This window comes from Chlorocebus sabaeus, chromosome 4 (assembly GCF_047675955.1).
Source record: "Chlorocebus sabaeus isolate Y175 chromosome 4, mChlSab1.0.hap1, whole genome shotgun sequence".
Classification (NCBI taxonomy): domain Eukaryota; kingdom Metazoa; phylum Chordata; class Mammalia; order Primates; family Cercopithecidae; genus Chlorocebus; species Chlorocebus sabaeus.
The window spans coordinates 79,658,308-79,671,235 of NC_132907.1; the positions used below are offsets into that span (position 1 = coordinate 79,658,308).

Consider the following 12,928-nt stretch of genomic DNA (forward strand, 5'->3'; position numbering starts at 1 on the left):
TTTAGGAGCCAGTGTTGTGTGCCAATACCAGCTAAAATGCTAAAGCATTTTTAACAGGCCAGAAACATTGTCTTAGGAGAATTATTACACAAAGAGTCTCTGCCTTCTCTCCAGAAAACTAGAGATTCAAAGAACACTATAAAATACATAAAAAGAACTTGGGTCATAATTTTCTGTACCTTCAAACCTCATATTTTTAATTTTAATAAAATATAATGTTATTGAAACTATATTGAAGTTCTAGAATCTAAGACCCCATCCTGTCAATTCAATGTTTTCACATGTTCATGTCAAGTTCTACTCCTGCTCTATGTTCTGAACTCATTTTTAGTATTAACCATATTGTCACAGAGATATTATAGTTAACACTTTTGGGTAACATTTTGTCATGCATGTTTCCACTTTGCCAATCTCCTTTATTTTTTCCTTCCCCTCCCTGTCCCACCACCCACAGATAATGCTAGCAGTCCAAGGTTTCTCCTTCTACACTTTCTCCATTCTCAAGCTATTGTGTATGTAGATATGTACGTATATGTATATATATGTACACACATACATATATACAGAGATATATGGGTATGGTGAAGTTTTAGTTGTTGCTTTCTAAACATTGAATCAAAATGGAACTATATACATAACTCTGCAAGTTGCTTTTTTCACTTCACAATACATTATAAAATTATCTCTGGTCAGATGGATCAAATTCATTCATTTTAATTGGAGAATTTATACAATTTACACTAATGATATGGCTGAGATTAGATCTACCATCTTGCTATTTGTTCTCTATTCACCTCATCTGTTCTTTGTTCATTTTTTCCCTTATTTCCTGCTATTGGTTAACTACACGTCTACATTTTAGTTTTCAGTGGTAGTGCCAATGTTTATAATACATATCCCTAACTTACCAAGCCTACTTTAAATAATATTTGAATTTTATAACTTTATAACAGTATACTTCCATTTTCTCTTTTCTTTTCTTTTTTTTTTTTTTAAGAGACGGAGTCTCACTCCGTTGCCAGGCTGGAGTACAGAGGCATGACCTCGGCTCACTGCAACCTCCACTTCCCAAGTTCAAGAGATTCTCCTGCTTCAGCCTCCCAAGTAGCTGGGATTTCAGCCACATACCACCATGCCTAGCTAATTTTTGTATTTTTAGTACAGATGGGGTTTCACCATGTTGGCCAGGCTGGTCTGAACTCCTGCCCACCTCGGCCTCCCAAAGTGCTGGGATTACAGGCGTGAGCCACCACACCCAGCCAGTCAATTACTTTTAAAATAAATTTTTAAATAAGAATGAAATACATTTATACTTAGCATCCCTATGCTCTCCATCCCTTTGCATAGTCTAAGTTTCCATCTGGTTTTATCTTTCTTCTGCCTGAAGAACTTTCCTTAATATTACATATAGTACAGATCTCGTGGTAACAACGTCTCTGAGCTTTTGTCTTTAAAAGTCTTTATTTTTTATTTATTTTTATTTGTTATTATTTTGAGATGGAGTTCTACTCCGTGGCCCAAACTGGAGTGCAGAGGTGCGATCTCGGCTCACTGCAACCTCCACCTCCTGGGTTCAAGCAATTCTCCTGCCTCAGCCTCCTGAGTAGTTGGGAGTACAGCCATGCACCACCATGCCTGGCTAATCTTTGTATTTTTAGTGGAGACAGGGTTTGGCCATGTTGGCCAGGTTGGTCTCGAACTCATGACCTCAGGTGATCTGCCCGCCTCAGACTCCCAAAGTGCTAGGACTACAAGCGTGAGCCACCACACCCAGCCTAAAGTCTTTATTTTAAGGTGAAATTTTGTTTTAATAGATGGGATCTCACTATGTTGCCCAGCCTGAAATGCAATGGCTATTCACAGGCACAGTCACAGCACACTATAACCTTGAACTTCTAGGCTTAAGTGATCCTTCTAACTCAGCCACCAGCATGCCCAGCCTAGGGTAAAAATTTTAAAGGATGTTTTGCTAGATGTGGAATTCTACATTGACCCCCAAAAATGTTTTATTCACTAAAGGTGTCATACTATTATCTTCTGATTTGCATCATTTCTAAAAAGAAATCTGTCTCATTCTTATCTTTGTTCTTCTGTATCTCATATGCATTTTTTTTCTCTGGCTGATTTTAAGATTTTATCACTGTTTCTCAGCGATTTGGGTATGATGTGGTTCAGTGTGATCTTTTTGTATGTTTATCCTACTTGGGTTTTGTGAAGGTTCTTGGATTTGTGGGTTCATCATAGTTTTTATCAAATTTGAATTTTTTTCAGCCATTATTTCTTCAATGTTTTTGTGTTTTGTTTTTGTTTTTGAGACAAGGTCTCACCCTGTCATGTAGACTGGAGTGCAGTGATGCAATCACAGCTCACTGCAGTCTCAAACTCCAGGGTTCAAGTATTTCTCCTGCCTCAACCTCCCGAGTAGCTGGGACTTATAGGCATGTGCCATCACGCCCAGCTAATTTTTTTTTTTTTTTCCAGTAGAGATGAGGTCTCGGTATGTTACCCAGGCTAGTCTCAAACTCCTGAGCTCAAGGTATACTCCAACCTCAGCCTCCTAAAGTGTTGGGATTACAGGCATGAGCCATGGCACCTGGCCTCCTTCCTGCCCCGATCCCCCTGCCAAACAAACACTTTACTGGGACTGCAATTACAAGAATAATTACCCCCAAGTTACTGAGGCCCCATTTTTTTCCATTGCTTTTCTATTTCAGTTTAAATAAATTCTATTGCTACAACTTCAAGTTCATTGATCTTTTCTTTTTCCATATAGAAGATGCAGTTAATCCCATCCAATGTATTTTTCATTTCAGATATTGTATTTTTCACCTCTAGAATTTCCATTTGGTTTTTAAATATCTTCACTATCTCTCCTGATTCTAAAAATATTTAAACACATTGAGCATATATGTAACAGCTATTTCAAAGTCCTTGCCTACTAATTCCATTGTCTGGTATTGTTGGGTCTTTTTCTATTGACTGCTTCTTTTTTAACTCTTGGTTATGGGTCACATTTTCCTGCTTCTTGGCATGTCTAGTAATTTTTTATTGGCTGGTGAACATTGAGTTAAGTATCTGAACTTTGCCATGTTCCCTTAAAGAATGGCTTTGTTAGAAGACAAGTTACTGGAAAATCAGATTTGTTTGATTCTTTCATGGCTTCTTTTTAAACGTTTTGAGGGTAGGTTTGAAGTAGCCTCTATTCTGGGATAGTTTAGCTCTACTACTAAGGCATGACCCTTCTGGGTCTCTTGAAAAGTCGCTTTGGAAGCCGATTCTCTTGAAAGGATAATATGGAAGTTCCCTGGCTCGATCTTAACAATATACTCATAAAATTCTATCTCCACTATGATAAAGCTCAAAACCAAAGAGTTGTTGTAAAGGACTGGAATATGAGATTGGCTGCAGTTACACAGAATGACCAAAAGTGTGACAAGATGAATGCTGAGAAATGTTTAGGATGCTCCTGTAAAGTAGCTATCAGAGGGTCAATCATTAATCACAAAGTTTGTAATTTCGTATGATACTTAATTCTCTCTATATACAAATATTTAACAGCCTTTTAGTCTGCCACATAGATGACGATGATCTTCCTGGCCCCTGTTAGGATACAATTATACCAAAGATCAGATTACTCTAACCATGTACCTCCGTAGGACCATCAGCCATAGGACCATCAGCCGTAGGACCATCAGCCGATACACAGGAACTGTGGGAAACAATGAACACTTTGTTAGAATGTTTAAGAGGTTGTCCCTCATCATTATGTGCCTTTGCTTACATTCTGGGACTTTATAAACCACTTTAAGTGCATTGTGTGGAGAGGTCCCTTTCCAGTTCATATTTGAAAATGCCTACTTTGTTTCATCCATCTGAAAATGTCTGGTTACAATTTTTCATCACTGTCCTATGTTTAACACAATAACTGACTTTGAAAGTCCCATTATCTATAGATAGTTTAGGAGTAAGGTAAGGAAATGGCTTTGGAACATTTGAAATCACTTCACCATATTTATTTACTTCCTTTTTCCTGAGCTGGAGTAACTATGGGTACAGCATCAACAGTATCTGTCCTATAAGGTACTTGCTCCTTCCCACAGTTATTTAATGTGGAGACTGAGGTTATTCAAATGAAACTGCAAGTCCATCTGCTTTTGATACTGTCTTTCTATAGCATTGTTCAACATGATTACTCGTTCCACTAGGTGTTGATCATCAGCTTGTAAGAAATATTTTCTCTTTTCTGTATTTATTTTTAAAACAAAGCAAAACAAAAAAAAAACTAGAACTCTCCCCTTGGCTTGGTTTAGTTCCATTATTAACCTTTGGAATGTAGATAAATTTAATGTCTCCAACACACATTGATCCAGAAATACATTTAGTGGCATTATCCATTTACAATACCAAACTATCTTTTCTGATATTCACAATGAAGCCCTCCAAAGATTTCTTGTATTTATTTACTTCAAAGTCTAGAAAACCACAAATGCAACTCTGACTAATAAGAACAGCCACCAGGTTTACCTTTTTAAGGGTCTGGGCACTCTGTCCTGTTCCCTGGACCCAGAATGTACCTTAACAAATATAATATCCTGTAGAAGTCATAATAGGCACGGGGGGGGAAATATCTCATTACAGTAAACATAAAACTAGCCGTGAAAGAGCTGCTGGGAATTCTGTGCACGTAGCTTCAGACCATGAGATCTGACCTTCATGCTCATGCTTACGAGCGGAGGAACTAATTTCTCACTGCCGGTAAGAATTTACTACTCATGGCACAAAGAGAACAACAAATTAAGGAAGTTGTCATGGAACTCAAAGGAAGCTAACAATGACAGATCCAGTGTCTGCACCATTAAGTTCAGGTACTGAAGCCAGAATGCTTTGCAAACACAGCTAACCAGCTGCCGCCAAAACTGGGGCTGAAAACGTACCTAGTTTCAGGTTTAGAGGACAAAAGGAACTGTAATCCATTTCCATCCAAATACTGGAGTAACACAGAGCTTTTTTCTGAATTTTAAAAACAGCACGTGAGTATGATTTCAGCTATTTAAACAAACCAAAAACAAACCTGCCCATGAAGGGAATTATTCTGGGCATCTGTAGCTTTTTTTTCTATGTTCTACTACTTCATAGGAGCAACCTGGCATGAGTGCTACCCTAAGATTTGTGTCACCAAGCAGTTGTCTTGTTCCTCGCAAATGAACTAACATCTTTATGAGTGAGGATTCTAGTTGGATAACTGCCACTTTCAGTGATGCACTGATGTGAACAGGCTTCATCTGCCATCATGAAAGGGGAAAGGTGAAAAGCCTAACATGTATTAGATATGGTTTCAGATGTGGTTCTGCTCTAAGGGCTCCCTTTCCCCACACTGTGGCTACAGATGATTGTCTAGAGATGGGCAGGTAGTTCAAGGGCCATAGTGCCATAGAATCTCAGCCAATCAGATTTTGCTTCTCAGGAATCTGAACTAGTGAACTAAGGTGCAGTTCTGTTCAGGAGGAGGAGCAACTGCACATTCCAGGGATGAGGAGTGGGGACAGAGGTAGAGAAAGACAGAGACAAAGTGAGGAGGAAGGAGAGAGAAATGTACAGCATAAGGCATAGCAATCTTGAGATGTGAGACCTCATGGACCAGCAGAAATGCAGCCGGTAACCTTAATTCTTGACTTTACAGGTTTCAGGCAACTTCCAGTGAGGACTGGCTGTACTTCCTGCCCTGGCAGTGTAGGGGATTCTCCCTATCCAACTTACTAAAGAGGTTTTCTACCCTCACAACCTGAAGTGCTTGAACAGAACCCAAAGAATATTAGAAGTTATTTCTTGCCTTTTTTTTTTTTTTTTTTTTTTTTTTTGAGATGGAGTCTCACTCTGTTGCCCAGGCTGGAGTGCAGTGGTGCAACCTCAGCCTTCTGAGTTCAAGAAATTCTCTTGCCTCAGCCTCCCGAGTAGCTGGGACCACAGGCATGCACCAGCTAAATTTCTTGCATTTCTAACAAGACAGACTTAGGCTTAGGCAATATTTCCTACTAATTATATGTGTGTGTGTGCCAGGCTGGAGTGCAGTGGCGTGATCTTGGTTCACTGCAACCTCCGCCTCCCAGGTTCAAGTGATTCTCCTGCCCCAGCCTTCCAAGTAGCTGGGATTACAGGCACTCGCCACCCACCACGCCTGGCTAATTTTTGTATTTTTAGTAGAGACATAGTTTCACCATGTTAGCCAGGCTAGTCTCAATCTCCTGACCTCAGGTGATCCAGCCACCTCGGCCTCCCAAAGTGTTGGGATTACAGGCGTGAGCCACCATGTCCATCCTATTAAAAAAACAAACTTAAGCTCATAAACATTTGTCATTCACGATAAAAATACACACAGAATTGGGATTCATGAATTTGCTCAAAGCTCTTCTTAATGCAGACGTTTAACCTAGGCCTCCTCTTCAGCCACACCATACTTGAAGCCTACAAATGCCAAGCAAGCAGTTTGTCTTTTAGAGAGCGTCAAAACTGTGAGGAAACCAAAGGATGATGGATGTGTCCAGGTTAATACACAGTTTGGTGGAAAAGAGACCATCCAATGCCACCTGCTGTTTAAGAACTCCCTCCAATCCCACTTGGCATCAAAAGGGACTTTCCTCCGTAAGCCTCTAGGGTCCTCATTGTTTTCTGATTTCAGTTGTGCATGTCACCTGTGTGCCTGTGTTTCCAATTTGATACTTATTTGAATGGACTTGAGTGTTCCTGCCATGGCTCTGCTGATCCAGGCCACCCATGCCTCTGCTCTTGCTTCCTATTTGCCACATCAGCTCAACTGTACATTGCATCTCCAACCTGGAACCTGCATGGAGGCTCCACTGAGCCCAGGAAGGGCAGCGGGCAGGTGAGGGTGAGGGTGAGGCATCTTCCATAGGCAGTGGAACACGGCGTGTGCATTCCCAGGACATTTTTTTTTTTTTTTTCCAGTTGAGACAGAGTCTTACTCTGTTGGCAGGCTGGAGTGCAGTGGCACAATCTCAGCTCACTGCAACCTCTGCCTCTAGGGTCAAGCAATTCTCCTGCCTCAGCCTCCCGAGTAGCTGGGATTACAGGCACCTGTAACCATGCTCGGCTAATTTTTTGTATTTTTAGTAGAGATGAGGTTTCACCATGTTGTCCAGGCTGGTTTCGAATGCCTCACCTCAAGTGATCTGCCCGCCTCGGCCTCTCAACGTGCTGTGATTACAAGTGTGAGCCACCATGCCCAGGCCCCAGGACATCTCAAGGTTCTCCATTCTTAGGATCTGTGATCCCACTAAATAACATTCTTTCACAGGCATATCAGTTCAGCAACCTGTTTCTAGGTGAACTTGATGGCCCTGGTTAATTTTAACCTCACTAGGGATACACTGTTAGCAAAACTTGGTTTGACTTTTGTCCATTCTATAGGCCACCCTGACTTGATGATATGTCAGCATATGCTTCTGTCCTCTGACTACATCTAAAAACTTGCTCTCTTCAAGTCCTGGATCAATAAAAAGAAATTTCCGGAGATCATAATCACAGTTAAGATTCTTTGCCTCTTTGAGAAATAACAGCTGAGCTTGGCTCTCATTATCAACTTGCAATTTGGAATTCCTCTGACATTTATATGAGCACTGTTCTAGTCCTAACGATATGAGACCCACATCTGTTTCCATAAGGAACTTGAAATCCAGTAAAGAAATAAAATGTGATGCTTTTTCTTAAGCACAAAGAACTGTGAACTGAAGCAGGTTCTTGCCGATTTTTTCTGAGGGACTGGAGAAACCCATGAATGTCTTCTCAAGACAGTATCTTCTTCCCGCAATGTGCATCTCGGTAGTGGGACTATCTGGCTGATCCAGGGACCTCCTGCCAATACAGCCCTTTATGCAAATCAGGAAAAGGCATCCCCACTGGTGCAGGGCTTGGCCTAGACTGAGCCGTATTGGTAGAAAAAGACAATCCTTCCTTTGGGGCAGTTGATATCTCAAGCCCTCCATGGCTTGGAGAGAAGATCTCAGCTTCAGTCACCTCCTCAGTCAAGGACCACTATTGAAGATGCGGGTGCACAAGCCCATATGGTGGCCCTAGCTGGAACAGTAAGAGCAAAAACCCCAAAGCACTGCCCTCCTACTCTAGGCAAAATCTCAGCCACCAAATAACAGAATCTGTTGAATCTTGCCTGAAACTGCTATTTTAGTGCTACTAAAGTGTGGAAGTCTTTATTACCACACTGCAAGATAAAGTACAGAAACTGAAAGTGTTTAGAAACTTTTATAGCAATCTGATCTTGGTACTATATTTTTATTGTATTTATGAAAGTACCAATCTGCAAAGGATTAGAATTTTTAAAACTCATCCTTTACCATGGATAGTTTAAAAAGCACTGTTTTACAGCGATGTTTCAAAAGGAAAAAGCTATTTTATTGCCTGCTTTAAAAAGAGGATCTGCGGTGTGTCCTTCCGTATAGTACAAAGAACACATTGTTTCAATTTGCTTATAAAGACATACAGGAGGAACGGTCCTAAATGCAACTACTAATCTAACTGGTCTCACAAGCAGATTGGAGCACTTCATTGTTACCCTGTGAAATACACACCAAATGGAAAAATTAATTTTACTTACTTAACCATTTGCTGATAGATGAGTTAACCACAGATCAAAAACACTCTGGGTTTTCCATTTAATACTGAGTTTTCCTTTTAATGTTTATGGCTAAAGGTAGCTTTTCATAAGAGATGTAAACATTTGTCTGTCCTACTTACCCACAATGATACCAAAATGTTACAACAAACACCATTTTTACCAGGAGTCCCATCTCTGCCCCTTTTTATTTAAGGGAGTCACAGATGTGCCTACTAGGAATCACATTACACTGAAACTTCCACCACACCCAAGCAGCTTTTCTGGTCCTCTCCTTTGTCATCAGTCTGTACCAGCTGCTTCTCCTCACCTTGCCCTGGGGTTTTCCATGAATCTCTTGGTCCAGCAGAAAAGCCGGCACCCAAAGGAAGTCTGGATACATGCCGGGCAGTGGACGAAGCCATGACCTGACATGGACTTGAAGCAGTTCCCAGGTTGTTTCCCAGAGTCTGTCTCTGGAGATGACAGCGATGATAAGAAATGGGGCCAGGAGTGTCTCAGCCCTTTGTGTTTGGCCCAGTAAGTTTGTTGACAAATGACAAGGCACAATGGGGTAAAGTCACAAACCATCCTTAAAGCATTCCAGTGTCAATGATTGGTGCCTCATGCATCTTTTCAAACTTGTAAACAAGCAAAACAAAATCATGATTGCTGACACCTTCAAGTTTCTGTTTTAAATTTATACTCATGTGGAAATGGGTTTTACAACCCATCTAGACTATGATGGAAATATTTAAAACATGTACTTCTTTATTCAAGGATATTCTCTTGACTAAACTTCCCAAGAATCATTAGAAATAAGTGAGTGACCCTCACTGGTCTGGTGGCAGCAAAATGCTTAACAATCTAAGACCTGATGGTACTGACTATAAGGACCAATATGTCAATGAAATTCAGAAATTTGATTTTTTTAAACAGAACAAGACACCAGCTAGGATGGTAACTTTAGCATTCTACAGCAGTCTGCTCACACAGCCCTCCTCCTTGCTGGCTCTTTGGTCACACTGTTCCCACATGGAGCTCGAGTCTCCTCCAACACATTCCATGAGCTTCAAGTGCAGAGACATGGTGTACACTTCAGGCTGTTCTACAGAGCGCTCCAGTCCATGGGTGGCTGAATACGTGAGTGAGTGTTTTTCTGTCCACTTTTAAACCATGTTGATATTAAGCATAAATATAATCCAAATGAGCTTTCATTTTCTTGGCCTAAAGGAATATGATGGGATTAAAACAAAAATGAATTAAGCAAAGATCCACTGTTCTGAACAAATAACACAGAAGTGATTGAACAATTTGGACCCACTAAATTTTGTGTCTAGCTGTAAAATGGACATTGTGATAAAAATAGGATTTGAAGGAAAATGAATAGCTAATTTGTCAATTAAATAATTAAAACTTTTAAAAAGTGAATGGCTATAGGGAAAAGTATACCTACATATAGTCAATAACTTAATTAAATGATGTTCAACTATGACAAGCCACCCTATAGACAGTTAAAAGTTTCAGATCCATGAAAATACATATATATATATATTTTTTTTTTCTTTGTTTTACAAAGTAACTGGTCTTATTAAGCAGTGTGAAAAACATTATTGCGAACAGAATCATACAGCTTTAGGAATTTGCTATTTAGGAGAAAATTATTGCTAATTCTGGAATTAGTCATCCCGTTATTCATGCTTGTATATATTTTCACATATTGGGCTAGTCATCAGTTTAAAACAGTTACATACTTTGATGTAGAATCCCAACATTTCCAGAGCATTCAGAAAAGTTAGATATTTTTTTCCCATCCTCAAGACCAGCTTGGACAGAATTAAAATTGTCTTTCTTTGGTCTCACTAAAATAGGAGAAACTCATCTGATTGAGAACAACAAATATTTCCATCCAATACCCACTTGCAGAAAAGTCCTGGGAAAACTCATGTTAATGCCCCCTGATCCGGGCTGCTCTTCTCTCTTAAAGGTTAAGCCCATCCTCCACCAGCTTAGTCTGGAGGTCTCCTGTCGCCTAGACTAAGTTCCCTGGGGACTTTCACCTGACTCTCCCTTGGGTGGAAATGACTTTGGTTCAAGACCATGAAGACACTCAAGAAATTCAAGTCACCAGGGTGGTTCTGAATTAATAGTTTCTTGGGGACTTTTCAATGATAATATTCTAAGTTGCATCCAGAAGCCACCCACAGTTATAGTTTTACTTTGGAGATAAAACACGATTTTCCTGATCCATTTGGTCAGCTAACTCCCTCTTAGGTTGTACTTCTCCACTGAGGATCTTTAAGCCCAGAGGAAATACTCAGATTAGAAGGGTATGATGAAAAGATAGCATGAAAAGGAAAAGGAATCCAGGTACCAGGTAGGGAATTAAAGTTGCCTGCTTTGAAAAAACGTCAGCCTTGGAGATTTAAAAAAGTTCCGGGAGTGGATGGTGGTGAGGGTCGCACAACAATGTGTATATGCTTAATGTCACTGTTACTTAAAAATTGTTAAGGTCAGGCGCAGTGGCTCACGCCTGTAATCCCAGCACTTTGGGACACTGAGGTGGGCGGATCGCCCAAGGTCAGGAGTTCGAGACCAGCCTGGCTAATATGGTGAAACCCCGTTTCTACTAAAAATACAAAAAATTAGTTAAGCGTAGTGGTGGGCACCTGTAATCCCAGCTACTTGGGAGGCTGAGGCAGGAGAATCGCTTGAACCTAGGAGGTGGAGGTTGCAGTGAGCCAAGATTATACCATTGCACTCCAGCCTGGGCAAAAAGAGCAAAACTCCATCTCAAAAAAATAAAAATTGTTAAAATATAAATTATATGTGATGCATATTTTACCACAGTAAAAGTCATCCTTGTACTAATATTCATACAACCCTTCAGTATGGACACATAAGGCCAAAATTTAAGACAGAAACGTATCCTAAAATCAAAAAACGACACGGGCATTATGTTTGCATTTTTGCTACAGTTCTCTCACCATTTGAAACATATAAGGTTAGAAAGACATTTAAATGCTGGCATCACACAGGAAGCTCACCTCAAATTTATTGTTGACATTTAAAAGTGGTGCTAATTTATACGCAGCTCCTTCTGGCTACTTAATTTGTTATATTCATTATACAATTGAATAAAAACAAACAAAACAAAACAACACCTCATACCTCCTCCCTAAGAACCTGTTTTGATATCTTCCCAAAATACAGCAACTATCTAAATGTCCTCTGACTTTTTACTTTCACTAGATTGAAATCTTTTTCACAACTTGGTTCTCTAAAGAATTCTTGCCCCCCTCCACCACACCACAACATGATGGGCTGACTGAGGTCACAGAGCTACAGGCTGCCAATCCTGGTGAAAAAATTTTTCCTTTCAGTCCTGGATTGATGTGGAAATAATTACATTGGTAAGGAGATCCAAGGTGAGTGGTAATACACAAATGCCAGGTAGGCTCCTGGACAGCTCAAGTGGAGCCAAAACTTCGGAGCAACAATTCTATAAGTATCAGCCACAGCAGCCCATGGCAGGCTGTCACCAGAAAGGGCAGCGTTCATGCTTTCTTGGTTACAGTAACACATCAGGGGGAAATCTTCTAACACTGTCAGTTAAATGACAGGGGTTATGCAAAACCATAGATGTTTCCAGACAGGCAGGGACTGTAGAGGTCAATGAAGAACTCTTGTTTGTGTGGCTAAGCACATTAATCTTCAACCAGAAAACAAAATGACAGTGGGAACAAGCTACCATCAGACATGATTCATGTAGTACACACGATGGATCATCCCCATTGCAAAAGAATATGAATGTTAACTTCAGACATGACAGCATTGAACACACTCCCTTTTAATTTATGGCAGAAATAATATGAACATCTGGGAAAATGTTAGTGCTAAATATCTTGTGAAGTCAGTCATTCTTAGAAAGGGATTTGTGACTTTGAAGTAAAATATAATTAGCAAGATTTTAAAAATTATTCTTATGTACTGAAACTCAAAACAGACTAGCAAAGTACCTCCAAAATAAAAATTATCAAATTAAACTAGAAAAGTATTTCCAAAATAAAAATGACCAAAAACTAGCCTGAGAATACTAGAATACTAGCCTGAGAATTCTGTTGCTATAACATGTTACAAACTTAGTGGCTTAAACACAAATCTATTATCTTACAGTTCTGCAGATTAGAGGTCCAACACAGGCTTCACTGGGCTAAAATCAAGGTGTTGGCAGGGCTGTGTTCCTTCTGGAGGCTATGGGGAAGTTTCTGTTTCCTTTCCAGTCTCAATTCTACAGGCTGCCTG

At 40.1% G+C, this 12,928-nt stretch overlaps 1 long non-coding RNA gene across 1 annotated transcript in view; it reads right to left on the reverse strand.

The window, feature by feature from the left end:
* The window catches only part of LOC140711528 (uncharacterized), a 41,554-nt gene extending 32,512 nt beyond the window's left edge, over positions 1-9,042 (reverse strand). The window contains exons 1-2 of the long non-coding RNA XR_012092812.1: positions 8,955-9,042; positions 3,649-3,709 (exon numbers count right to left, since the gene is read on the reverse strand). This is a non-coding gene — a long non-coding RNA (uncharacterized lncRNA). The remainder of the gene's footprint in view (positions 1-3,648; positions 3,710-8,954) is intronic.
* Between the last annotated feature and the right edge of the window lie 3,886 nt (positions 9,043-12,928).